Raw genomic sequence first — 25,619 nt, 5'->3', positions numbered from 1 at the left:
GCAGACTCGTACAGTCATCACACAATGTGAAATGTCCTTCACTGGGTTCCCATTGTGAATAAAGTGCTGAAAACAGTGCTCTGGAATGGCATTCAAGGTTGCATGCACTGCTGCTAGATAACACAGGCTGTTTCCAGAGCTACTATGTTCTTAACAAACTAGTCCTGCTATGATTCGCGGCAGAAGCTGAGCACACTTTTGCCTAACTGCCTGGTACAATTAGCATGCTCTCAATGAACGAACACAATGAAGCTTTTGTCCGAATACAATTCCTGCAAGAACACAAGTACAGCGGATAGGTATAGGATCGAACACAATGCAAGTGGCTACTTTGCCATGAGAAAAAAAGACAAGAGCTTCTTGTATCATGTTTCTGTGCACATCTCGCAGGAATGTAAACCCCATTACATCGAGTGGTGCCCGGCTGTGAACCATTGCAGAGCGTGATCCCGCCTTTGCCTACCCGCCTCGTACATGTCTACTGTTGCCAGATCGTCGCTATTGTTGTTGCAAAGGTCCGCATCTTCTCATTTGAGTTCTTCAGTGCAAGGGATGTCGTCTGGCTCAGCCAGCTGCTGACGAACACCAAGGCTGTGAAGCACCACGCGGACTGCGGCGATCTTCGACGTGAAGAGTACAGTGCTCTGTACCTCTGCAGGCACAGAAAGCGGGCCTTGAGGACTCCAGTGCACACTTATACGACGCACCCAAGTGACGAGTGGGTGCGGTTGAGTCGGGCAACAGGGGATCCTGCAGGATGTGCTCCAGGAATGGGGTTAGGCAGCGGAGGTTGCAGCGGGTGGGCATTATCACCTGCGGAGGACAGTGTTCCAATTAGCATAATATGAACATGTACATGAATATGTACTATTCCTTTCTCACTTCTTTGAACTTATTCGAAGACATCGTGTCACTTTCCTTTCCTTTTTTTACATCTTGACATATTGACGGAATTGTTTTTCTGGTTAGGTTACCCAATTACGACTTTTGAAAGGCTCCAACGAAAACAATGGGTTTATTTCCACGTGGTTTGGAACCAAGTCAATGCCTTCGTCTGGGGGAATGACAACAAAGATATTGAACTGCAACCTTTAACTTCTTTCATTGACAGAAGGCGCGTCTTCTTTGGTGGTAAGGGTGTTGTGCTTTCCTTTGTTTGCCTGGGACTGATGTGCGGGGTGCGGCTGCAGACGGTCAGTACACTCAAGGCTTCGTTTTCCTTAGTTTTTTTGTGATTAGGCCGTCAATGTAAAGTGACAGCAGGTTTCTTTTGCAATCGTTTCAGTTGTTTTTCAGTGCTTTTTATGAACCATGACTGAAATACCATTGAGTTGCCAGTTGCATTATTTTATTGCCATGTAGCACTTGGCTGTGCTTGCTTATTTGTATTTATTTTTATACAAGTTGTCCTTTCTATACATAATTGTATTTATAAATGTACAACATTTAGGGCAGTTGCATTTGATTTATTCTTTTCATTAACATAGCCTCAGAGTGCAGCATTTTCTGTACCAACGCATGCTTACTACTTATTATTTCACCACTTAATAAAGGATCATACTGTGATGTGTTTGGGTTCAGGATTCGCTCCAGAAAGAATGACGCAGCACGCAGGTGGACAAGCACACGTAAGACATTTTTACACACACGAAAGGACTCAACGAATATAGAAAACAGTTACATATGCGACGTGATGGCTGCTACGCGAAATATTCAAGCAGGGGCGTACAGTTTGTTGTCGGAGCCGACGAGGTCGCCGAGTTGACGGTGTCGTGCGTAGACCTTGTCGATGCCGTAGCTCGGGGCTGGTCTGGCCGCGTGAAGTCACGGGGTCTACTCCGCAGCCGTTGATGCCGGAACTCTGCGCCCGAGGGACCCGCTCCACGGTTGACGGCCTCGGCTCGTGGGCCCGAACCCTGAGTGTGCCCGTCTGCACACGGCGTCGACGCTTGGCCCGGCCTCGTACACGGTCCCTGGCTCGATCTTCTCGTAGCGGGAACGCTCCGTTACGTCGCGGCACCAGGAGGTAGGGCTGTGGTTTCTCCCATGGACCGGACGCCCAGCGAAGGAGATCCCAGCCTTGGAATTCCGACTCTCGCGCACGGCCCGCGCACTGGTCACGCTGTCTCGAGGCACGCCGCGCACACGATCGCCGTCCTCTTTGCCACCGCACGGCACATACGCGGTTCGCCCCCGCACGGCGCACACATTCAAAAGGCCACAAAAGTCGTAACACAAGTCGCCACCGCACGGCGCACTGTTTTGTTCTTGCCTATCTTACCGCGCGCACCATATATTATTACAATACCCCCTTTTTCAAGAAAGTTGTTCACAACTATTTTAAGATAAAAGCGCGGGAATAAACAGTTAGAGCACAGCACGCTTTCAAGTTTGTGCGGTTCAGTTTGTTGTTACATGTTAAGCACAAGTCATGTAATTGCTCCTACGTTGTCCCAGCCTTTTATATTTCGAACATGAATAGAATACTGGGCCCCTCGATACATGGCGACTTTGTCCCTTGCTGGTGAGGTCTGTCGATAGGTTGACATCGGTGCGAAATTGCGTGCGATGCAGGTTCAATACTTGCATAGGATTCACTTCGTCTCCTTGGTGTTTAGTGGAGTTTTCATTAATCTCTTGAAGAACTGACACCTGTTGGGGCTGCCTGTGCTCACACTCTTCGTACTTCCTGAGCATATTTATGTGAAATGTCTTGTTTTTCCCGAACACGTCAATGACGTAATCCACGTCGTTTCTTCGCTCAATTACTGGGAATGGTCCTTTCCATTGCACTAGAAGCTTATTGGAGTCAGTAGGCAACAATATCAGAACTTTGTCGCCTGAACACAACTTCCTAGGACGACTCCTCTTGTCGTAGTATGGTCTTTGCTTGGCGCGAGCTTTCTCTAATTGTTCGTGCGCGATCTTGCACGTCTCCTCCAGCCGATTCCGCAAGTCAAAGACATACGTGTAGGTTGTCCGTGTTTCGCTGTCGAGGTCCTCATTTGTCCACAGTTCTCTTAATACTGTCAGTGGTGCTCGGACATGACGGCCATAGATAAGTTGAAAAGGAGAGAACCCGAGGCTTGTCTGTGGTACCTCTCGGTACGCAAAAAGCAGCGGTGCGAGGTACCTGTCCCATGATCGTGGTTTCTCTTGGCACATTCTTCTTAACATCATCTTCAGGGTGCCATTGAATTTCTCGACGAGGCCATTCGCCATGGCATGGTATGGCGTCGTCTTGAGGAGCTTCACAGAGAGAAGCCGACTGGCCTCTTTCATTAAGTCGGAGGTAAAGCTTGCTCCCTGGTCAGTGACTATTTCTTTGGGCAAACCAATGCGGGAAAACATTTCTATAAGCGCTTCGGCAACATGAATGGCATCAATTGCAGGAAGTGCTACAGCATCCGGATACCTAGTTGCGAAATCAACTAAGGTCAGAACGTATCGGTTTCCCCGGTCTGACATTGGTGAAAAGGGGCCGATCAAATCCACTGCCACTCTTTCGAAAGGTGTGCGGATCAGAGGCATGTTGCCCAATGGAGCGACTCCTACTTTTCCTTTAGGTGTTGTTCGTTGACATATGTCACAGGACTTCACGAAGCGTTTTACGTCTCCGTGTAAATCAGGCCAGTAGAATTCTTGCAAAATACGATCGGTTGTTCTTTTGATACCTTGATGCCCAGCCATGATGTTTTCATGGGCAACTTCTAAAATATTTCGTCGGAATGCCTTTGGAACTACCACCTGTCTAAATGTTCTACCTGTCGCAAGGCGATAACGTCGGTAGAGCAATCCATTTTCTTCCACGAATTCAAAGCTGTGGCCTTTTCCAGATTTAAATTCCCTGTTCACCTTCGCAAAAAGCGATTTCAACTTGGGGTCCTTCTGCTGTCCTTCAATCAGTTGCGCTTTGGTAATGTCACTCGACACAACTTCTGGGGCGCACAAGGGACGCATCTTGCTGTGTTTTGGTTGCTGAGCTTTGGCTTTAGCCACGCTTGAAGCCTGTGGAGGGTTCCTGGTCACGTTCGGTTCTTTACACAACTCCTCCTCTTCCTCAGTCGCAACTGCTCGCTCCCAGTCAGAATCAGGATCGTATGGTCCTCTGACGCCTGGAAGGTTACCTAAAACCACGTCGTACAGTGGGTGGTTCATACAAGCCACTTTTATGTTGCCTGAAAAGTAAGGCGTTTTCACTTGTACGATGGCTTCGGGGAGGCGACTACTTGAACCATCAAGCAAAACGACATTGCTTGTTTTGCCCGTCAAGCACTCCTCAGGAATTAACTCTCGCCGGACAATTGCTGTATTGCAGCCTGTGTCCCGAAGCACGCGAACCTTTCGTCCTAGCAATCGCCCTTCGACTACTGGCATCCCGTCGCTTAGGAAAGGTACAGCGGGTTTCCTGCTCTCGTCGTCGTTATTGGAGCGGCTAGCTTGCTTTCGTGGGCACTTTGCTGTTTTGCCCTGACGAGGTCCAGTCGGTTGTGCTTCTGTGAATGCACAGGACGATGTCGGTTTGTTGTCTGAGCGCTGACCTCTGCAGTTTTCAGCTGTGTGTCCCGGTTTGCCGCACGACTTGCATATTACCATTTGTTTAGGTGAGCTGCGACAGTCGGGAGCCGAATGGCCGAAACGATTGCAGAGCATGCACTTAACTTGCGGTTTTCGGGGCGCTTCATTAGGTTTGCCACCGAAATCCTTACCGGTATCGGGACCTTTTCCAATGTTTGGCAAATTCTGTGCTTCGAGGAAGCGATCAGTTAGCTTAGCAAGCTCGTCAAGTGACTTGCCCTCTCGCTCCTTCAAGAAGATAACTAGTTTCGGTTGGCAACAGCGTAGGAATTGCTCGGAGATTATATGATCACGTAACCCTTCGTACGTTTGCGACACGTTGGCCATGTCGATCCAGTGATCAAAATAACTCGCAATTCTTACGGCTAACTGCGTTCCAGTTTCGCCATCCACAGCTCTTGCCTTGCGAAACTTGTCTTGGTAACCCTGCGCCGTAAATTGGAACCTCTGCAGCAATGCTTTCTTCACCTTCTGGTAGTCCAATGAATCGGCGGCAGTCATCCTACCGATAACAGTTAAAGCATCGCCCGTGAGGCACATGCTCACAGCAAGGGCCCATTTCTCTTGCGGCCAGTCCTGACCGGTTGCTACTCGCTCAAATCTCTGCAAGTACGCGTGCAAGTCGTCGCGTTTTTCATCGAAGAGAGGAAGTAGTTTCTGTGGGTTAAGCGGTGATGAAGTGCTGGGTACGGGCAGAACGTCATTAGCTGCGGCAGGTACATTCCGAGCTCCTTCCTGAAGCTGTAGCTTTAGTTGGAGGATCTCACGCTGCCTCTCATCAGCTAAGCGCGCTATCTCCGCAGCTTCTTTCAGTGCCTCTCGTTCCGCAGCTCTCTCATCCCTTTGCTTTGCCTGCTGAGCCTCGATCCACCTGCTCAGTTCTGCGCCTGTCAGCCCGAGTTGAATACCTACAGCAGTAAGCTTTTCTAAGTCCATGTTGGAGTCCGAACGTGTGCTGGTACACGAGCGAAACTGCTTTCTTTCACTGTTACTGAGCGAATCCTGGCAGGCTCGCCAGTTTGTGATGTTGTGTTTGGGTTCAGGATTCGCTCCAGAAAGAATGACGCAGCACGCAGGTGGACAAGCACACGTAAGACATTTTTACACACACGAAAGGACTCAACGAATATAGAAAACAGTTACATATGCGACGTGATGGCTGCTACGCGAAATATTCAAGCAGGGGCGTACAGTTTGTTGTCGGAGCCGACGAGGTCGCCGAGTTGACGGTGTCGTGCGTAGACCTTGTCGATGCCGTAGCTCGGGGCTGGTCTGGCCGCGTGAAGTCACGGGGTCTACTCCGCAGCCGTTGATGCCGGAACTCTGCGCCCGAGGGACCCGCTCCACGGTTGACGGCCTCGGCTCGTGGGCCCGAACCCTGAGTGTGCCCGTCTGCACACGGCGTCGACGCTTGGCCCGGCCTCGTACACGGTCCCTGGCTCGATCTTCTCGTAGCGGGAACGCTCCGTTACGTCGCGGCACCAGGAGGTAGGGCTGTGGTTTCTCCCATGGACCGGACGCCCAGCGAAGGAGATCCCAGCCTTGGAATTCCGACTCTCGCGCACGGCCCGCGCACTGGTCACGCTGTCTCGAGGCACGCCGCGCACACGATCGCCGTCCTCTTTGCCACCGCACGGCACATACGCGGTTCGCCCCCGCACGGCGCACACATTCAAAAGGCCACAAAAGTCGTAACACAAGTCGCCACCGCACGGCGCACTGTTTTGTTCTTGCCTATCTTACCGCGCGCACCATATATTATTACAATACCCCCTTTTTCAAGAAAGTTGTTCACAACTATTTTAAGATAAAAGCGCGGGAATAAACAGTTAGAGCACAGCACGCTTTCAAGTTTGTGCGGTTCAGTTTGTTGTTACATGTTAAGCACAAGTCATGTAATTGCTCCTACGTTGTCCCAGCCTTTTATATTTCGAACATGAATAGAATACTGGGCCCCTCGATACATGGCGACTTTGTCCCTTGCTGGTGAGGTCTGTCGATAGGTTGACATCGGTGCGAAATTGCGTGCGATGCAGGTTCAATACTTGCATAGGATTCACTTCGTCTCCTTGGTGTTTAGTGGAGTTTTCATTAATCTCTTGAAGAACTGACACCTGTTGGGGCTGCCTGTGCTCACACTCTTCGTACTTCCTGAGCATATTTATGTGAAATGTCTTGTTTTTCCCGAACACGTCAATGACGTAATCCACGTCGTTTCTTCGCTCAATTACTGGGAATGGTCCTTTCCATTGCACTAGAAGCTTATTGGAGTCAGTAGGCAACAATATCAGAACTTTGTCGCCTGAACACAACTTCCTAGGACGACTCCTCTTGTCGTAGTATGGTCTTTGCTTGGCGCGAGCTTTCTCTAATTGTTCGTGCGCGATCTTGCACGTCTCCTCCAGCCGATTCCGCAAGTCAAAGACATACGTGTAGGTTGTCCGTGTTTCGCTGTCGAGGTCCTCATTTGTCCACAGTTCTCTTAATACTGTCAGTGGTGCTCGGACATGACGGCCATAGATAAGTTGAAAAGGAGAGAACCCGAGGCTTGTCTGTGGTACCTCTCGGTACGCAAAAAGCAGCGGTGCGAGGTACCTGTCCCATGATCGTGGTTTCTCTTGGCACATTCTTCTTAACATCATCTTCAGGGTGCCATTGAATTTCTCGACGAGGCCATTCGCCATGGCATGGTATGGCGTCGTCTTGAGGAGCTTCACAGAGAGAAGCCGACTGGCCTCTTTCATTAAGTCGGAGGTAAAGCTTGCTCCCTGGTCAGTGACTATTTCTTTGGGCAAACCAATGCGGGAAAACATTTCTATAAGCGCTTCGGCAACATGAATGGCATCAATTGCAGGAAGTGCTACAGCATCCGGATACCTAGTTGCGAAATCAACTAAGGTCAGAACGTATCGGTTTCCCCGGTCTGACATTGGTGAAAAGGGGCCGATCAAATCCACTGCCACTCTTTCGAAAGGTGTGCGGATCAGAGGCATGTTGCCCAATGGAGCGACTCCTACTTTTCCTTTAGGTGTTGTTCGTTGACATATGTCACAGGACTTCACGAAGCGTTTTACGTCTCCGTGTAAATCAGGCCAGTAGAATTCTTGCAAAATACGATCGGTTGTTCTTTTGATACCTTGATGCCCAGCCATGATGTTTTCATGGGCAACTTCTAAAATATTTCGTCGGAATGCCTTTGGAACTACCACCTGTCTAAATGTTCTACCTGTCGCAAGGCGATAACGTCGGTAGAGCAATCCATTTTCTTCCACGAATTCAAAGCTGTGGCCTTTTCCAGATTTAAATTCCCTGTTCACCTTCGCAAAAAGCGATTTCAACTTGGGGTCCTTCTGCTGTCCTTCAATCAGTTGCGCTTTGGTAATGTCACTCGACACAACTTCTGGGGCGCACAAGGGACGCATCTTGCTGTGTTTTGGTTGCTGAGCTTTGGCTTTAGCCACGCTTGAAGCCTGTGGAGGGTTCCTGGTCACGTTCGGTTCTTTACACAACTCCTCCTCTTCCTCAGTCGCAACTGCTCGCTCCCAGTCAGAATCAGGATCGTATGGTCCTCTGACGCCTGGAAGGTTACCTAAAACCACGTCGTACAGTGGGTGGTTCATACAAGCCACTTTTATGTTGCCTGAAAAGTAAGGCGTTTTCACTTGTACGATGGCTTCGGGGAGGCGACTACTTGAACCATCAAGCAAAACGACATTGCTTGTTTTGCCCGTCAAGCACTCCTCAGGAATTAACTCTCGCCGGACAATTGCTGTATTGCAGCCTGTGTCCCGAAGCACGCGAACCTTTCGTCCTAGCAATCGCCCTTCGACTACTGGCATCCCGTCGCTTAGGAAAGGTACAGCGGGTTTCCTGCTCTCGTCGTCGTTATTGGAGCGGCTAGCTTGCTTTCGTGGGCACTTTGCTGTTTTGCCCTGACGAGGTCCAGTCGGTTGTGCTTCTGTGAATGCACAGGACGATGTCGGTTTGTTGTCTGAGCGCTGACCTCTGCAGTTTTCAGCTGTGTGTCCCGGTTTGCCGCACGACTTGCATATTACCATTTGTTTAGGTGAGCTGCGACAGTCGGGAGCCGAATGGCCGAAACGATTGCAGAGCATGCACTTAACTTGCGGTTTTCGGGGCGCTTCATTAGGTTTGCCACCGAAATCCTTACCGGTATCGGGACCTTTTCCAATGTTTGGCAAATTCTGTGCTTCGAGGAAGCGATCAGTTAGCTTAGCAAGCTCGTCAAGTGACTTGCCCTCTCGCTCCTTCAAGAAGATAACTAGTTTCGGTTGGCAACAGCGTAGGAATTGCTCGGAGATTATATGATCACGTAACCCTTCGTACGTTTGCGACACGTTGGCCATGTCGATCCAGTGATCAAAATAACTCGCAATTCTTACGGCTAACTGCGTTCCAGTTTCGCCATCCACAGCTCTTGCCTTGCGAAACTTGTCTTGGTAACCCTGCGCCGTAAATTGGAACCTCTGCAGCAATGCTTTCTTCACCTTCTGGTAGTCCAATGAATCGGCGGCAGTCATCCTACCGATAACAGTTAAAGCATCGCCCGTGAGGCACATGCTCACAGCAAGGGCCCATTTCTCTTGCGGCCAGTCCTGACCGGTTGCTACTCGCTCAAATCTCTGCAAGTACGCGTGCAAGTCGTCGCGTTTTTCATCGAAGAGAGGAAGTAGTTTCTGTGGGTTAAGCGGTGATGAAGTGCTGGGTACGGGCAGAACGTCATTAGCTGCGGCAGGTACATTCCGAGCTCCTTCCTGAAGCTGTAGCTTTAGTTGGAGGATCTCACGCTGCCTCTCATCAGCTAAGCGCGCTATCTCCGCAGCTTCTTTCAGTGCCTCTCGTTCCGCAGCTCTCTCATCCCTTTGCTTTGCCTGCTGAGCCTCGATCCACCTGCTCAGTTCTGCGCCTGTCAGCCCGAGTTGAATACCTACAGCAGTAAGCTTTTCTAAGTCCATGTTGGAGTCCGAACGTGTGCTGGTACACGAGCGAAACTGCTTTCTTTCACTGTTACTGAGCGAATCCTGGCAGGCTCGCCAGTTTGTGATGTTGTGTTTGGGTTCAGGATTCGCTCCAGAAAGAATGACGCAGCACGCAGGTGGACAAGCACACGTAAGACATTTTTACACACACGAAAGGACTCAACGAATATAGAAAACAGTTACATATGCGACGTGATGGCTGCTACGCGAAATATTCAAGCAGGGGCGTACAGTTTGTTGTCGGAGCCGACGAGGTCGCCGAGTTGACGGTGTCGTGCGTAGACCTTGTCGATGCCGTAGCTCGGGGCTGGTCTGGCCGCGTGAAGTCACGGGGTCTACTCCGCAGCCGTTGATGCCGGAACTCTGCGCCCGAGGGACCCGCTCCACGGTTGACGGCCTCGGCTCGTGGGCCCGAACCCTGAGTGTGCCCGTCTGCACACGGCGTCGACGCTTGGCCCGGCCTCGTACACGGTCCCTGGCTCGATCTTCTCGTAGCGGGAACGCTCCGTTACGTCGCGGCACCAGGAGGTAGGGCTGTGGTTTCTCCCATGGACCGGACGCCCAGCGAAGGAGATCCCAGCCTTGGAATTCCGACTCTCGCGCACGGCCCGCGCACTGGTCACGCTGTCTCGAGGCACGCCGCGCACACGATCGCCGTCCTCTTTGCCACCGCACGGCACATACGCGGTTCGCCCCCGCACGGCGCACACATTCAAAAGGCCACAAAAGTCGTAACACAAGTCGCCACCGCACGGCGCACTGTTTTGTTCTTGCCTATCTTACCGCGCGCACCATATATTATTACACATACAATGTTTTCATGAAAGCTTCTTTCATGCTTGCCCTTTCTATTGCACTAGTAGTCTTTCCCATGAACATAGTGCTACGGTATGAGCCGGGCTGTGGTATGAGCCGGGCATGTGGAGAAGGAAGACGAAGTAGTCTGGTGCGGCCTGAGGACTTGTGGCCCTGCGCATGGCATAGGATGTCGTCGGAAGAGGAAGACGAACACGGCCGTTAGTCTCGTCTGTGCTGCTTCTTCAAGGGCGTCTTGGTGTATCCTCCAGTGGGGGTGCGGCCGGTTCGGGCGCTGCTTGCTTAGGCATCTCAGACTAATGTCTCTTTCGTCTCCCGGCCAGGCACATTCTGCCTGGTCGGCTTCTCTTGCTAACAATGATCTGCCAATTGATCTATTCTTGCGCAGTGGTCTGAACAACGTTCCTGTGGCCCTGGTTCCTACCAATGGTGAATCAATTCGCATGAAAAACCCGAAAAGCATTCAGGAAGAGCTCCGGAAGATTACTGATCATTTCCAATTGATCACTGAGGTGCGTCAATTTGGACGTGGAGGCATTCTGTGCTGTTCGCCGGACCAGGCCTGTGTCACAGATCTACTAAAGTGCTCAACTTTCGCATCTCATCCGGTGAGCTGTTTCGTACCAACCCATTTGGCATGTGTGAAGGGACTAGTTCGTGGGGTTGACTCGAACCTTACTCCGCTAGAGATTCTCGAAATGTTCACTGTAGCAGGAGCAGTCTCTGTATTCCGTTGCTCGCGTACCATTGAGAACAAAAAGATACCCACGGAGTCAGTGATTGTGACTTTTGCCGGTACGAATCGACCAACAGAAATTAAGGCGTGGCCTCTGATCTATCGCGTTGAAGCGCTAACCCCTCGCCCACTTCAGTGTACGAAATGCTGGAGGTATGGACACACCTTAAAGGGATGTAGGTCCGACGTGAGGTGCCGCAAATGCGCAAAACAACACAATACTACTGAATGTTCAACACAAGAAGTGAGTTGTTGCTTGTGTAGTGGATCCCATTCAGCTGATGACGGTAGTTGTCCGTTGAGGACGCAAGAGTTACAACTTCTGGAGATCATTGAACAGAAACGATGCTCGCGGCGTGAGGCCCGAGCTGTACTTTCAGAGCGCACACGTGGTTATGCCACCGCTGCCAATCGAGCAAATCAAATGTTAGATTCTTCGCTGACAGATATAATAGCATCAACGGTGGAAAAGACGATGACGAAGATGATGGAAACTGTTTGTGAGCTTAACAGAATCATTGGCGCAACTAGTGAATACACAAATGACACAAATATTTCAGGGCGGTAATCGACAGCCTAACACCCCTCCACTATCTACGGCAGATGAGGCGATTACTGAGGTTTCATCGGAACCAGGTCCTTAAAAAGCAAAGCCAGGCAAGTCAAACACAGGCCGAAAGATAATTGTTCCCATTGAACAGGAGTTAGATTGGAGCTCTGACTCCGGTTCCCATGACTCACAGATGGAGCAAATGGAGTTTGATTCAAAAACAATGAAAAGACGTGCGTCCCCTGAAGCACAAGGTTGCTCAGTGAATCCCAAGTCTAAGACTAAGAAGTACCAGAAAGAAAACTCGTCAAAAAAGGACTTTTTAAAAGATAGCATCTTGGAGAAAGCAGTGAGTGCTGCTGGTATCTCAACAAAATAGGTCGTTTAAAAGTATTACAGTGGAACTGCCGTTCTATTTTTTCAGCAGCTACCGATTTATTCTATCTTTGTGAACATCACTCCCCTGATGTAATTGTTTTACAAGAAACTTGGCTTTCAGAGGAAAAGTGTAAGTGTTTTAAAATAAAAAATTACAGATCATTTCGCTTAGACCGCCCCACTCGGGGTGGCGGTTTGGCAATATTTATTTCTGCTAAGATCGCTCATAGAGCTAAAGTTACATATCAGTCTATGACTTCAGAAAGTGAAATTTTAGCTTTAGACATCACTCTCCCGGGATACCTTCCATTTTCATTAATTAATGCATATTTTCCAGCGGGTGTACAGAATTCTGCCGTGGTAGATGTCGTAATTTCATATTGCCGAAAAGATATAGTATTAGTGGGGGATTTCAACTCTCATCATATTTCATGGGGTTTCAGAACTGACTTGAACGGGAAGCGTCTATGGGATTGGGCTGCTAAGAATAACTTTGCGTGTATTAACACCAAAACACCCACTTTTATGTGCAATCAGTCTTATTCTGCGATCGATCTGACTTTTTCTAGTTTTACTATGTCCATCTCTACGTGGTCTGCTATTAATTCAGGCACAAGTAGCGATCATATGCCTGTACTGTTTGAGGTTGTATGCCCGGTAACTTCTGTAACAAGGCCATCGGTGACGCATGTAAATTTCACAACATTTGAAAAAATATTACGCGCGGCTTTATCTAACCGAACTGATGATAGGGAACTCGATGCCATCAAATTAAGCGACATCTTAAAAGACTCGTTAAATCATGCTAAATTTACCATTCAGGTCTCGAAAAGTGGATCCACTAACCCTTGGTGGAATGCGGATTGTTCGCGTGATTATAGGTTGAGAAAAGCTGCATGGAAAAAATTACTTTTCAACCAGTGCCCTCGTAACTGGAGTGATTATAAATATGCGGCCGCTGTGTTTAAGAGAACAGTAGCCAATGCGAAGGACAGATATGAGAGTGAGCGGTTAGAGTTTCTTTCAAAGACTGCCAATAGAAAAACATTATTTCGCTTCCTGAGAACCAAGAAAGTTCTTCCTGAACTGAAAAACATGGAATCTGTTGTATCAACGCCAAGTGAACTGAAGAATTTTCTCGAAGATATAGCTAAGGGATTAGAAAATCGCTTTACGACTGTTTTATTATATCCCTCCCAATCTCCTGATCGGGGAGAGGATTTTGAAGAGGTCACAGTTGCAGAACTAGCAAACGTAATAAGAACGCTGCCTAATTCCGCGCCAGGTCCAGATGGCATGACCACGTCGGTTATAAAAAAATTACATAAAATTCACCCCGTTGGACTGCTCGAAATTGTTAATCACTCAATCAGAAATTCATGGATTCCACCAGATTGGAGAGTTGCGAAAGTAATTCCATTATTGAAAAAGCAAGGCGCTGGATTTACCTTAGATAATATCAGGCCTATATCTCTCACATCGAATCTAGTAAAACTCATCGAAAGAATCTTACACATTCGGATAGACAATTGGTTGAATGACAACATGATCTTGAGCCCATGCCAAATTGGATTCAGGCGTGGCTGCTCCATTTGGTGTGCGCACGTCGACCTAGAAAGTAGAATACAACTTGCTCGATATGAGAAACAATATTGCGCTTTAGTAACATTAGATATAACAAAAGCTTACGACAGTGTGGAGCATGTGAAACTTATACATTCACTCCAGAACTTAGGTCTGCCACAATACTTTGTAGCGTGGATCTATGCATTCTTAAGTGATAGAGAATTTTATTGCTCGCAATCCGGTGCGGCTTCTTCAAAATATAAACAAACGAGAGGTCTCCCACAAGGGTCTGTATTGTCACCGCTATTGTTTAATATTCTGCTATGTACCATTCCCATACAACAGGATGTACAGGTATACGTGTATGCTGATGACATCGCATTTTTTGCAACATCAGCAGACATTCACACACTATACCAAATTCTGCAGACATATATGAACAGACTGGATACATGGCTGGAGGCCATTAACTTATCACTCAATATCAATAAAAGTGCAATTGTAGTGTTCACACAAAGTGCTCCAGTGGAAATTTCTTTACTTTACCAACAAGACATCATACCCCAGGTAGAGGCAGTTAGGTATTTAGGGGTAACCTAGACCGAAAAACTTAACTGGAGTCCCCACATAGAAAACATGGCTGTTAAGGGAGCACGCGCAGCAGGAATGCTACGCAGGCACAGCAACAAACGCGCAGGTTTACGCAGAGATGTGCTTCTTATAATTTATTGTATGTACATTCGACCGATATTAGAATTCGGCTGCGTTTTGTTTTCTGGTGCTCCAGCCTACAAAGTTCGACCACTGGTTCTTTTAGAACGTGAATCATTACGATTATGCCTTGGGCTTCCTAAATTTGTCGCAAACAACATTTTATACGAAGAATCACGACTGCCCTCTCTTATCAAAAGGTTTCATATTCTAACAGTACGAACATTCGTAAAAATTTATGCGTCTCCACAGAGGAGGTCACAGTATGTTTTCATTAATAAGCCGGCCTCATTCTTTAACCGCCAATGGTCTAGATTACGCTGCCCCCAAGTCATTTTTACACAAAGACTTTTGGACCCATTAAAAGTTCACCTCTATGAAGTACTTATACTCAGCACTGTAGAAATGATTAGAATTGAATTTGACGACATATATCCACAGAATGCTAAACAGTTACCATATCAATATCTAAACGGCATTTTGGAAGATCATTTGGCCAATCTGGAAACAAACATTGTGATAGCGACTGATGCTTCCGTTTGCGAAGCAAAGGCAGGGGTGGGAATCGCATCATTCTCTCTAGATTGGTCTTTCTCAATCCGGTTACCTGACTATACACCTATTTTCCAGGCTGAATTGCTGGCTATAGTCTTAGCATTGCGTAAATTGCCTCAGTGCCTGTCGGAAGTGGTTGTTCTAACTGACTGCCTCTCTGTCTCTTCTTCCTTAAGAGCACCAAATTTGTGAAGTACCTTAGAGACATTCTATTCGCTAATTCCAAGACACTTACGGCTTATCCGTTTAGTGTGGGTACCTGGCCACAAAGGTTTGATACTCAATGAATATGCGGATTCACTTGCAGTATCATCCCACGATGGCCCTGTTATGTCTATTTTGCCGACGTCGGCATATGTCACTGCAGCGAGATTTGAAAAGCTTACAAGGTCCAATCACTTCGAAAAATCTCCTTTGTTTTCATCAGACTTCCCGCAACTGAAGTTTCCTTGGAAGAGCAGATGGTGTTCCTCTAGAAAGGAAGAAATCTCAGTTATAAGGTTACGATGTCGAGTACCCCCACTGAACTTTTACCTTCACAGGTCTGGTCTGGCTCAGTCACCTTTATGCCTTCACTGCATGGAGAGTGAATCTCTGGATCACTTCTTTTTGACGTGCCGCAGGTTTAAAATCCAAAGGAAAAGACTACTAGAAGATCCCCTTCGAAAGATGGGATTAAATTTGTCACTTCCGGTGGTTCTTTCATTTGGTGCTACCGTACTTGGTTTTAGCCACAGGAGTGTTTTCGACGCGGTATGCAATTTCCTACGAGAGACCAAAAGATTTGAATGTTAAGTGTAACATAGCTCAGTTTATTTTTAGAGCGTTTCTTTCTCTAATCACAGTTGTATATATAGGTATTTTTGGCCGTTTTTCTTTCGTTTCGTTTTTCTCCTTTAAGCTTTATGAAGTTGTACTGGTTATGTGTAACGCATAAAATATTAATTTTTAAAACCGTTTCCTTCAAAAAGCGAATCCAATCTTTGAGAAAGGCACCGTCCGATTCATGGCCTATCCCCCTAAGTGGGTTGTGCCAAGTGTCTGAGGAACAACAACAACAACAACGACTCCATCTTTACGCCTGATTGCCGTGTCTCATTCTCACCCTGTAAATAAACACAGTCAACCTTCCCTCAACCGTAACAGTTTTGTGGTGGAGGTGCTGGGTAATAAACCGAGCAACACGACTCTGCAAGCGCCCGATCTACGCCGAAGCCGCCGCCTTGCTGGACTGCCCCCGTTACCACTGGCGGTTGAGATGTCTCACGGCGAAGACGAGAACCGGATCCCCGCAGCTGCAGGCCTTGCACCAGTCCCAGCAGCACCGCTAGTGCCAGCTTCGGGCGCGCCTGGTCCCTGGTTGCGTCAGGACATGATAGTGCCTCGCACATTCGGTGGCAAATCTGGCGAGGATGTGGACGACTGGCTCACACACTACAAACGGGTGAGCAAGTACTACCAGTGGGACGCGGTGACCCAGCTGTCCAATGTAGTATTCTTCTTGACAGACACAGCGCTCGTCTGGTATGAGAACCACGAGGATGCCCTCACGTCATGGGATCGCTTCGTGTCCGAAATGAGGGAGTGCTTCGGAGATTCCATAGCAAAGAGAAAACAAGCGGAACAAACGCTGCTGCAGAGAGCCCAGATCCCGGGAGAGACGTGCACGACCTATATCGAGGCTATCTTGAAGCTCTGCAAGATCGTCAACCCTTCCGTGCCAGAGGAGGACAAAGTTGGCCACCTACTGAAGGGCATTGCCGAGGATGTATACCAGTTCCTCATCGGCAAAGAGAGCCTTGGCACAGTAACCGACGTCATACGCCACTGTCGCACATTCGAGACCCTCAAGATGCGGCGTATCACTCCCAAGTTCGGTCGCCTACCGAATGTAACCACCGTTGCGAGTGTTGACGAACACACGCCATTTGATCTCGCGTCGACAATACGTGAGATCGTTCGAGAAGAGCTCACTCGACATGCTCGCCTGACGCCGCACGAAGCTACACCCGTGTTGCATCCCTCTCACCATCACGTGTCAATTGCCGCAGCAGGCGTCGATGACTACCACTACAGTTCGGGCTCACCACTGAGGCCACAGCGCAATAACTACCCGGTGCCGAGCTAGGAACACCGCTTCAGTTACCCCCGCCAGCCGGCCCACACCTATCAAGACCCGAACGAAGATACGTTTGTGCCACCACCACGTCAGCGCAATGGCAATGCTTTCCAGGAGCACAATGTGTACCGCCAATCCCCTGTGTGTTACCGTTGCGGTGTCGCCGGGCATATAGCTCGGTTTTGTCGTCGACAGAGGGAGCCGATCTCACGGTATGATTCCCCATCAGCGTTTCCTCCAGCGGCCACTGGTCACAACAGCGGTCATCGGCCTGCCTATTTCAGGAGTACCTCACGCCGACAGAATCACCGTAGCAGTTCTCCCGCTTCCGACCGTAGTTTGACGCCTCCGTCTGGCCGAATGCATCGCTCGCCTTCACCGGGACGACGACTGTCATCTCCGCCGCCGCCGGGAAACTAGCCGGCGCGGCCGATGGAGGTCAGGTCGCACAACAGGATTTGCCTCAGATGCCTCCGCCAGTTATGATGTCCAAGAACAAGATACGTGTGTTAATAGATGGTTTTTGTGCAAGTGCTTTGGTGGACACTGGTGCCGCAATCTCAGTTATGAGTAGTTCTTTCAAAAATCGCATTGGCCGCAAGGTTATGTTTTCTTAGGGCGAATCGACAAGATTTCGTGGTGTTGGTGGGGAAGTACTTCATCCTGTCGGTGTTTGTGCTGTTAACGTCTTATTGGCAGGAAAGGTGTTCCCAACGGAGTTTCTGGTGCTGCAGCGTTGCACCCACGATGTTATTCTCGGCATAGACTTCCTCCAAGGGTGTGGCGCTTTCGTCGACTGTGGAACTGGTGAACTTTCCGTCAGCGGTGAAATTGTTCCTGCCCTCGTCGATGAGTCGCAGCCCGCGGGGGACGCTCTGATTATTTCCGATGAACAGACAGTGCGTGGTCAATGAGGTCAGTTGCGGTATTCGCTCCAGTATCTGCCACATCCTTTGACGCCGTCGTTGAGCCTGCCATCGTTCAATGTGCCAAGAAAGGCATATTAGTGCCTCGTTGTGTTGTATCGGTTGATGCCGGAGCAACCTTTCTGTGGGCACTGAACTGTTCGCCGATGCCGGTTGTACTCCCTCGAGGAATGAAGCTCGGCGTGTTCGATGATTCCACTAAAGGTTCTATTGCTGTCATTAACAACTATGAAAGCGAAAAAAGTACAGTCACTTGCGAGCGCAGTTGTTCTTACGAGTCGCAGATTGTAGGCATGATTAGCACCACTTTACGGTCACACGAACAGCAGACATTACGCCGCCTGTTGGGAAGACATGCTTCTGTGTTTGACTTTTGCCAAGAGGAGAAGCCGCGACCTCTACCCTGTTCTCGCGCTCAGCACAGGATTGATACCAGCACTGCTCATCCGATCCGGCAGAAACCTTACCGAGTGTCGTCATCAGAGCGCAAAGTTATCGCCGACCAGGTTCAGGAAATGCTGCAAAAGGGTGTCATCGAAGAGTCGTGTAGCCCGTGGGCAGCACCGGTCATCTTGGTTAAAAAGAAAGACGGTTCCTGGCGGTTTTGCGTTGATTACAGACGACTCAACGCCCTCACCAAAAAGGACGTATATCCGCTGCCTCGGATTGACGATGTGATTGACTGCTTGCACTCGGCTTCGTACTTTTCTTCAGTAGACCTACGATCAGGATATTGGCAGATACCTATGCACCCTTCAGACAAGGAGAAGACCGCATTCGTGACGCCTGATGGACTATACCAATTTAATGTGATGCCGTTCGAGCTTTGCAACGCCCCCGCTACCTTTGAAAGATTTATGGACTCTATCCTTCGTGGTCTTAAATGGGAGGTGTGTTTATGTTACCTGGACGACGTCGTCATTTTTGGGCGTACCTTCGAAGAGCATAACGCCCGTTTGAGCCTTGTTTTAGACTGTGTCGGTAAGGCCGGCTTGATTTTGAACTCTAAGAAGTGCCGATTTGTTGAACGACAAGCATTAGTTCTCGGTCACCTGGTTGACAAAGATGGTGTCAGGCCAGATCCCCGCAAAATTGAAGCAATCAGCACATTCAAACCACCCCAGACACTAAAAGAACTCCGCAGCTTCTTGGGATTATGTTCCTACTTTCGTCGTTTTGTGCCCAAATTCGCGGACGTTGTGCACCCATTGACAAGCCTGTTACGAAAAGACAGCCAATGCGAGTGGACACCTGAATGTGACGCCGCTTTTTCTGAACTGAAGCTTCTACTGACATCAGAACCTATCCTTCGTCACTTCGATCCGTCTGCTCCTACTGAAGTTCACACTGACGCAAGTGGAATTGGCATCGGAGGTGTGCTTGTTCAGCGCCATAATAATGCAGAGCATGTCGTTGCTTATACAAGTCGATCTCTAAGCAAGGCTGAAAGGAATTATACGGTGACAGAACAAGAATGTTTAGCGGCTGTATTCGCCATCCAGAAGTTTCGTTGCTACCTCTACGGCCGTCCGTTCACGATTGTGACAGACCATCATTCGTTGTGTTGGCTTGTTACCCTCCGAGACCCTTCTGGCCGCCTTGCACGATGGGCTTTACGACTTCAAGAATTTGACTTCAGCATTTCGTATAGAAGTGGAAGACGTCATTCGGACGCTGATTGCCTTTCTCGTCTACCTAAGACCACGACGGAAGATAGTGCAGATACCTTCGATATCTGTTTTGCTACGGTCTCCACCACGTTTCCTGACGCCAACATCTTCAAAAGCGAACAACTCAACGACTTATCTTTAGACCCTTTGTTCGCTGATGCCCGCAATCTCAAAGGTAGTGGCCGCTTTCGCCTTCGTGATGGACTGTTGTGCAAGACAAACTACTCAGCAAGTGGCGCACGTTATTTACTGGTTGTACCTGAAAGTCTTCGATGCGACGTTCTCCGTGCTATGCATGATGATCCAACGTCCGGACACCTTGGGTTCATTCGCACCTTACATCGAGCACAGGAGCGTTTTTACTGGCCTCGAATGCGACATTCTACGAAGCAATACGTTTCCAGCTGCGAGAAGTGCCAGCGTCACAAACGACCGACAAGCGCCCCGCAGGGCCTTCATCACCCCGTTGCGCCGCCTATTACGCCTTTTGAGCAGGTTGGCATCGACCTGTTGGGCCCGTTTCCGCGATCTTCGAACAACAACCGCTGGATAATAGTGTGCGTCGATCACCTTACCAGATACGCCGAAACCGCTGCGATACGATCTTCCACGGCTGACGGCGTCGCTGCCTTTTTGCTCCGCTCTGTAGTTCTTCGCCATGGTCCACCTCGCGTAATCATCAGTGACCGTGGTCGCCAATTCATCGCGGACGCTGTGGAAGAATTGCTTCGCCTCTGCACTTCGCAGTTCCGACATTCGACACCATACCATCCCCAGACGAACGGCCTTGTAGAGCGTACAAACCGCACTCTTACTAACATGCTCGCTATGTACGTCTCGTCCAATCACAAGAACTGGGATGAAATCTTACCGTTTATCACCTATGCGTACAATACAGCGAAGCACGAGACCACGGACTTCACACCTTTTTACTTGCTCTACGCTCGATCACCGCGCAGCTCGCTCGATACAATCCTTCCATTTACGCTCCATGCCGATGACTCAGTGGCCGAAACATTGTGCCGGGCTGCAGAAGCCCGACAGGTTGCCCGCCTACGCACTCTGGCATCACAAGATCGCTCCAAGCAGCGGTACGATCGACGCCACGATGCCATTTCATTCGAAAAAGGTGAATTTGTGTGGTTGTGGACCCCGCAACGCTAACGCGGTTTATGCCAGAAGTTTTTACCGCACTATACTGGCCCGTTCGTCATTGTAAATCGCTTGAGCGACTTGACGTACGTCGTGGCACGCTTGACGACACCTCGTCGTCGGTCAAATCGAACGCAGTTGGTGCATGTGGCTCGCCTCAAGAGGTTTCATCCCTCCAGTGACTTGGACTCGCCCAGCGGGCTTCGTCTGTGAACCGGGGATTGCTACGGTATGAGCCGGGCTGTGGTATGAGCCGGGCATGTGGAGAAGGAAGACGAAGTAGTCTGGTGCGGCCTGAGGACTCCATCTTTACGCCTGATTGCCGTGTCTCATTCTCACCCTGTAAATAAACACATTCAACCTTCCCTCAACCGTAACAATAGGAAGTCAAGTTGCAATTATACACTGAGAGCAAGTCTGATTATACACTGAGAGCGTGCTGCCTCGGGTCTCAGTATTACTTGTTTTGTCAAATATGTGCATGAGAGAATTTTCATTCAAGGAAACACCAGTGCCACTAAAGTACATAGTGTTGAACCAAGGTATGCTGCCAGTAATAAAATATGGGGCAGAAATTTGGACAGAGACTTGAGTAGTTAAGAACCATGGAGCGTGGAATAAAATTACCATGAATAATGTCTTTGCTACACTAAGGCACCACACAAGCATTCTCACGCCTGCACACCAAGCAGCTATTCACCACCCTGGCCACGGAGTCCGCTGCCCAAGTCGCGGCTCACGGTGGATATCCTCCACATGAAGGCGTCGTGCACAGGCCCCGGGTGCGAAGGCAGTGGTCGGCAGGGTTGGCCGCATACCTGCAGAGTGTTTGCATGGGAAGGAAGTCGGCAACAGCAGTACAACCAGCTGCATGCACTACAACTGAAACTGTGGTGCAACGTACTTATTTCTCTCGAGTTGCTTTTGAAGCATAGCTTCGACAGCTTTATCTTTCAATTTATATGTGGCAGTTACTGCATGTCTGCATATCACTGTTTATGAAATTAGAGCGCAATCAGGACGTTTGATTTCCTTTCATGCATTACTTTTCTTAAAAGCTACCACGATCAAATGTGAAGCTCGATGAACTTTTTATGATGTCGTCAAGTCACCCTGCAGAAACTAAATAGTGACGGAAACTCCATTTACCGCTACTACTGCGTTCTTTTTCATCACTGCAGTTGGAGCAACTGCAATTGATAAAATATTGGGGAGTGGCGAAAAGCTGTCTTTCACGTTCCTCCTCTGCATTCTACTAACGGCATGCGCGAGATTGAATAAGGTGAAATTTGTTCTCACCACCATAACGCTGAGGGCGTAAATGTTCTTGCGGCAAAAGTAGGCAGCCTTGTTGCCGTCGTCCTTTTCATGCGGCACACTTATGCACACAAACGTGTCGTCGACCACCTCGACGCAGCCTTCAAATCTTGCATCCATGTGGACAAAACCTTCCTTTTGGCAGGGAGGGCGATCCACTCACTGCCGAGGCGCTCGACGATCACTTCCATGACAGCATGAATTGTGAGACCCACATTAATCTGGCTCGTCGCCACGTTCTCGTTGTTTGCGATCGCGCCCTGGTAACTGCCGGTGGCGAAGAAGCGAAGGGTGCAAAGTACTTGTACCTCAACAAGAACAACACAAACAACGGTAGGGACTGTTCTCGTGCCCGTACGCCCCTTCTCCAAGTCCTGGCGAAGCTCCCCGCACAGCCATCGCACAATGTCCTTCGTCAACCGGCACCGCAGTTGAAACAATTTATCGGTCATTGCAAAAGCATCGCGGTACTCGCGGAATTCTCTTTGTTCCTGCAGCTCCAGCCACTACACGAAAAAGGGCAGCGCCATTTTTCTTCGCTTATCTGGCGTTCTCTGTCGGCGAGAACCACAACTTCGAACAAGCCAAATTAAATAACAACCTTTTATTTAACAACACTTTATAATATTACTGACCGAAAACGTGCTTGTAAAGTAACTCACGGAATGACATCGACACATACGTATGTGAGGCTGCACATCGAACAAGCAACTCAATTTACAACAATAAGGCGGCCAATTTTGGGCATTTCATCGTTCTCACATTTTAAACTGCAAATTTGGCAGGATGCAACGTCACGCAACGTCATATTGACGCTACAAAGAGTGCGGTCCTGTGACGCAATGGGCGCCGTCAGTGCAATGTCCAATCGTTTGCAGACAAGGCGGCTCTTCGTCAAGCGAGCAGCAGTTTCGATAAACCGCAAGCTGACCGTAGGCACAGCCTAGTACCATATTTCGGTTTCGTTGTTCAGCCCAAACCTTTATTTCAATATGACAGAGTACGGTGAAGCGTTACTTCGGAAAAAATTAACTATTTTTTGTCACGTTACGTCATCGCGGATTGCTGTGTCGTAACGCCATTGCAGCGCCACAATACGAACAACCTCGCGTGACCCATCAAATCAGCAACATGGCGGAATTCGACAATGTCCAGAATAGCACCCCAGCACTTCTTTTTCACGAACATCGTGTTGACTTTATTGCTCGTGATCAGCCTGGACCCAAATTTGACGTAAACTACAACAGCACCCCCCCTTTTCTCTAGAAAAAATCCCTTACGTCACACATTCAACATGGCTTCTGCCAGGGTACGCTGGCTGCCGAACACCCCCGGAACGTCGACGTGAAGCACCGCGAAGATATTCTGCCGATGGCGTCAGCGCACTCCATGCACACCTTGAAACCGCTTCAGTCAGTTCCGACGTGACGGACACCGCACCGCTGCAGCCTGCGAGCCGTTCCTAAGGCAAGGAAAGACCTGCGGCTAGGCCGACCCGTGAAGCCGTGCGGCATGTCAGCAGCGTGTTTTCTGTTTTCTGCTGCCTGTGAATGGGAGTGATGTGGTGCACGGTAATGGAACGTGGTGTACCGTGCTACGGGAATTGTTCAGGTTTCAGAGGAGTGCACGGCACTTCACCAAACACGACAATTCGTTCACGAGTGGAGCCGTGAGGCGCCTTTTGCGGCATTTCACGGTGCGAAATTAACGTCTCTACAGTTCCTAACTCGTAAGCGACCCCTCAGAGCTTGACATGTCCGCGATATCGAAGTTTTGCTGATTCCGAGGGTAGGAGTCCTATGGTCGCGTGTACAAGCCGCCGTCACGGCGCTCCCGCGTCCGAGCGAGGCATGAGGCCGTAGACGCAGCGGGGAAAAAGGTCGCGGAAATCAGTGGATAAGCGATCGCCTGGGCTTCCGGTGGAATTCAGTTGAGTTATTTGTGAATAGAGTGGTTACGGGCGGGCTTCCAGAGGCGGTTGATGAAATGAACGGCACAGCGTGGCAGCCTGCACCCACCTGACTTGACCGATGCTCTTACCGCGCAAGCTACGCACCGCTGATAGAGTCCCTGCTCATGCCGCTTGTTGTGCTTCATCTTTTTCTGGGGACACAAGAAAAGGCATTAACGCCGACTTGGGCCACATATTTCACCAGCGGCAGGAGCGATTCGTTGCTGACACCCACCGCACGTTTCGATACCTGATCAGTTTGTGATCTCGGCCATTGCGCGAGTGATGACAGCACATGTTCCAGGGCTGCATATATTTGTTCATCTGTTTCCTTTGGTTTCATCAAGCGCTAGGCGACGAAAAGGGTATCCTTGCGTGTCCAGCTGTATGCATGTTGCTTGAAATGTGAGCACTAAACACACGGACGCACAAATATGCTAGATAAAAATCGAAACGTTCATTTCTCGCACAGTGCGCAAGAACTTCAAAGCTCTTCATAACCCGAGAGTGCCAAAATTGGTGTGCTCTCGTCTGAACCCCCTCCCTATTCGAAAACACTAACACAACCGTCACAAAAAAGCATTCACACCAACAACGAGCTGGAGCAGGCACCATGAGTGCACGAAGCGCGAAACATTCACCGCGCGCGGGATCGAGCGCACGCAAAAACCGCGTCAGCCGGGGCGGGCGAGCGGGTGAGCACCAACCTGCGGAAACTTTTCCAGACAAAGGATGCATTTCACGATTTCACGATCACACTTTTTTTTCACGATCGCACTCTCACCTCATTTTAGACTGCAATTTTCTCACCCCCGAGAGGGTGAGTGGGCCGATCCCGGAGATAGTGCAATACCGGGCCAACCCGTGGCGGAGGTGAAGCAACCTTCAAGCACTGCGCCCAATTCCAAAAATAAGTTTAATATTTTGGGTCCAAATAGGACCCGTTTCGGATATTAAGCTGATAAGAACAGAGTTTTATTCAATATTATTTTACAAAACATCATAAAAGGTTACAGTGAGGGGCAAAAACAGAACGAGATAAAAGTGTACACAATAAACCAGTAAAAAAGGGCTAAAAATACAAAGTGTTGTTAGTATTAAAATGGTAAAGCTGTAAAGGTGTAAAACAATAAAAAACCGTGGTATCGCTTCTCGAATAAAATTATTTACACGAGACCTATATGGCTACAGTATATGTCTGTGGAGGCGGCGACCGTGTCACTAACGCATAGGCGCTTCATTTTCCGCAGGTAGCTCTTCGAACACAGCCTGCGCCAGACACGGTCGTTACCTGGATCCCACAAGCCGAGGCAGCCGACGACGATGGCTTCGACGGAGACGCGCTGGAACTGTCGGAGGAGCTGTAGCTATAGAGGGCGTACTTCTCCTCCTTGATCCTCCGGGCCACGACCTACTGTACTCCTGACCTGCCCAGATAGCGGGGTTCCTACGGGAGCGCGCGTCCCCGCTCTCGTTCAATTGCTCGCCGTAGGTGGCGCTACCTATAACCTGTTCGTCTGCTACACTGCGACCGTTTGGACGGCGCTGGAGTAACAACGCCTGTATTCTGTGACGAACTGTCGGCATAATGTGA

The 25,619-nt window shown here is 49.3% G+C and overlaps 1 non-coding gene across 1 annotated transcript; it reads right to left on the bottom strand.

The window, feature by feature from the left end:
* Positions 1 to 24,844: 24,844 nt before the first annotated feature.
* On the bottom strand, positions 24,845 to 25,036 carry LOC119388460 (U2 spliceosomal RNA). The gene has a single exon (XR_005182740.1). It is a non-coding gene; the product is annotated as a U2 spliceosomal RNA (small nuclear RNA).
* Between the last annotated feature and the right edge of the window lie 583 nt (positions 25,037 to 25,619).

The sequence above is a fragment of the Rhipicephalus sanguineus genome, chromosome 3, assembly GCF_013339695.2.
Source record: "Rhipicephalus sanguineus isolate Rsan-2018 chromosome 3, BIME_Rsan_1.4, whole genome shotgun sequence".
NCBI lineage: Eukaryota > Metazoa > Arthropoda > Arachnida > Ixodida > Ixodidae > Rhipicephalus > Rhipicephalus sanguineus.
The sequence above is the reverse complement of the archived record's forward strand: the minus strand, read 5'-3'. Positions and strand labels throughout refer to the sequence as shown.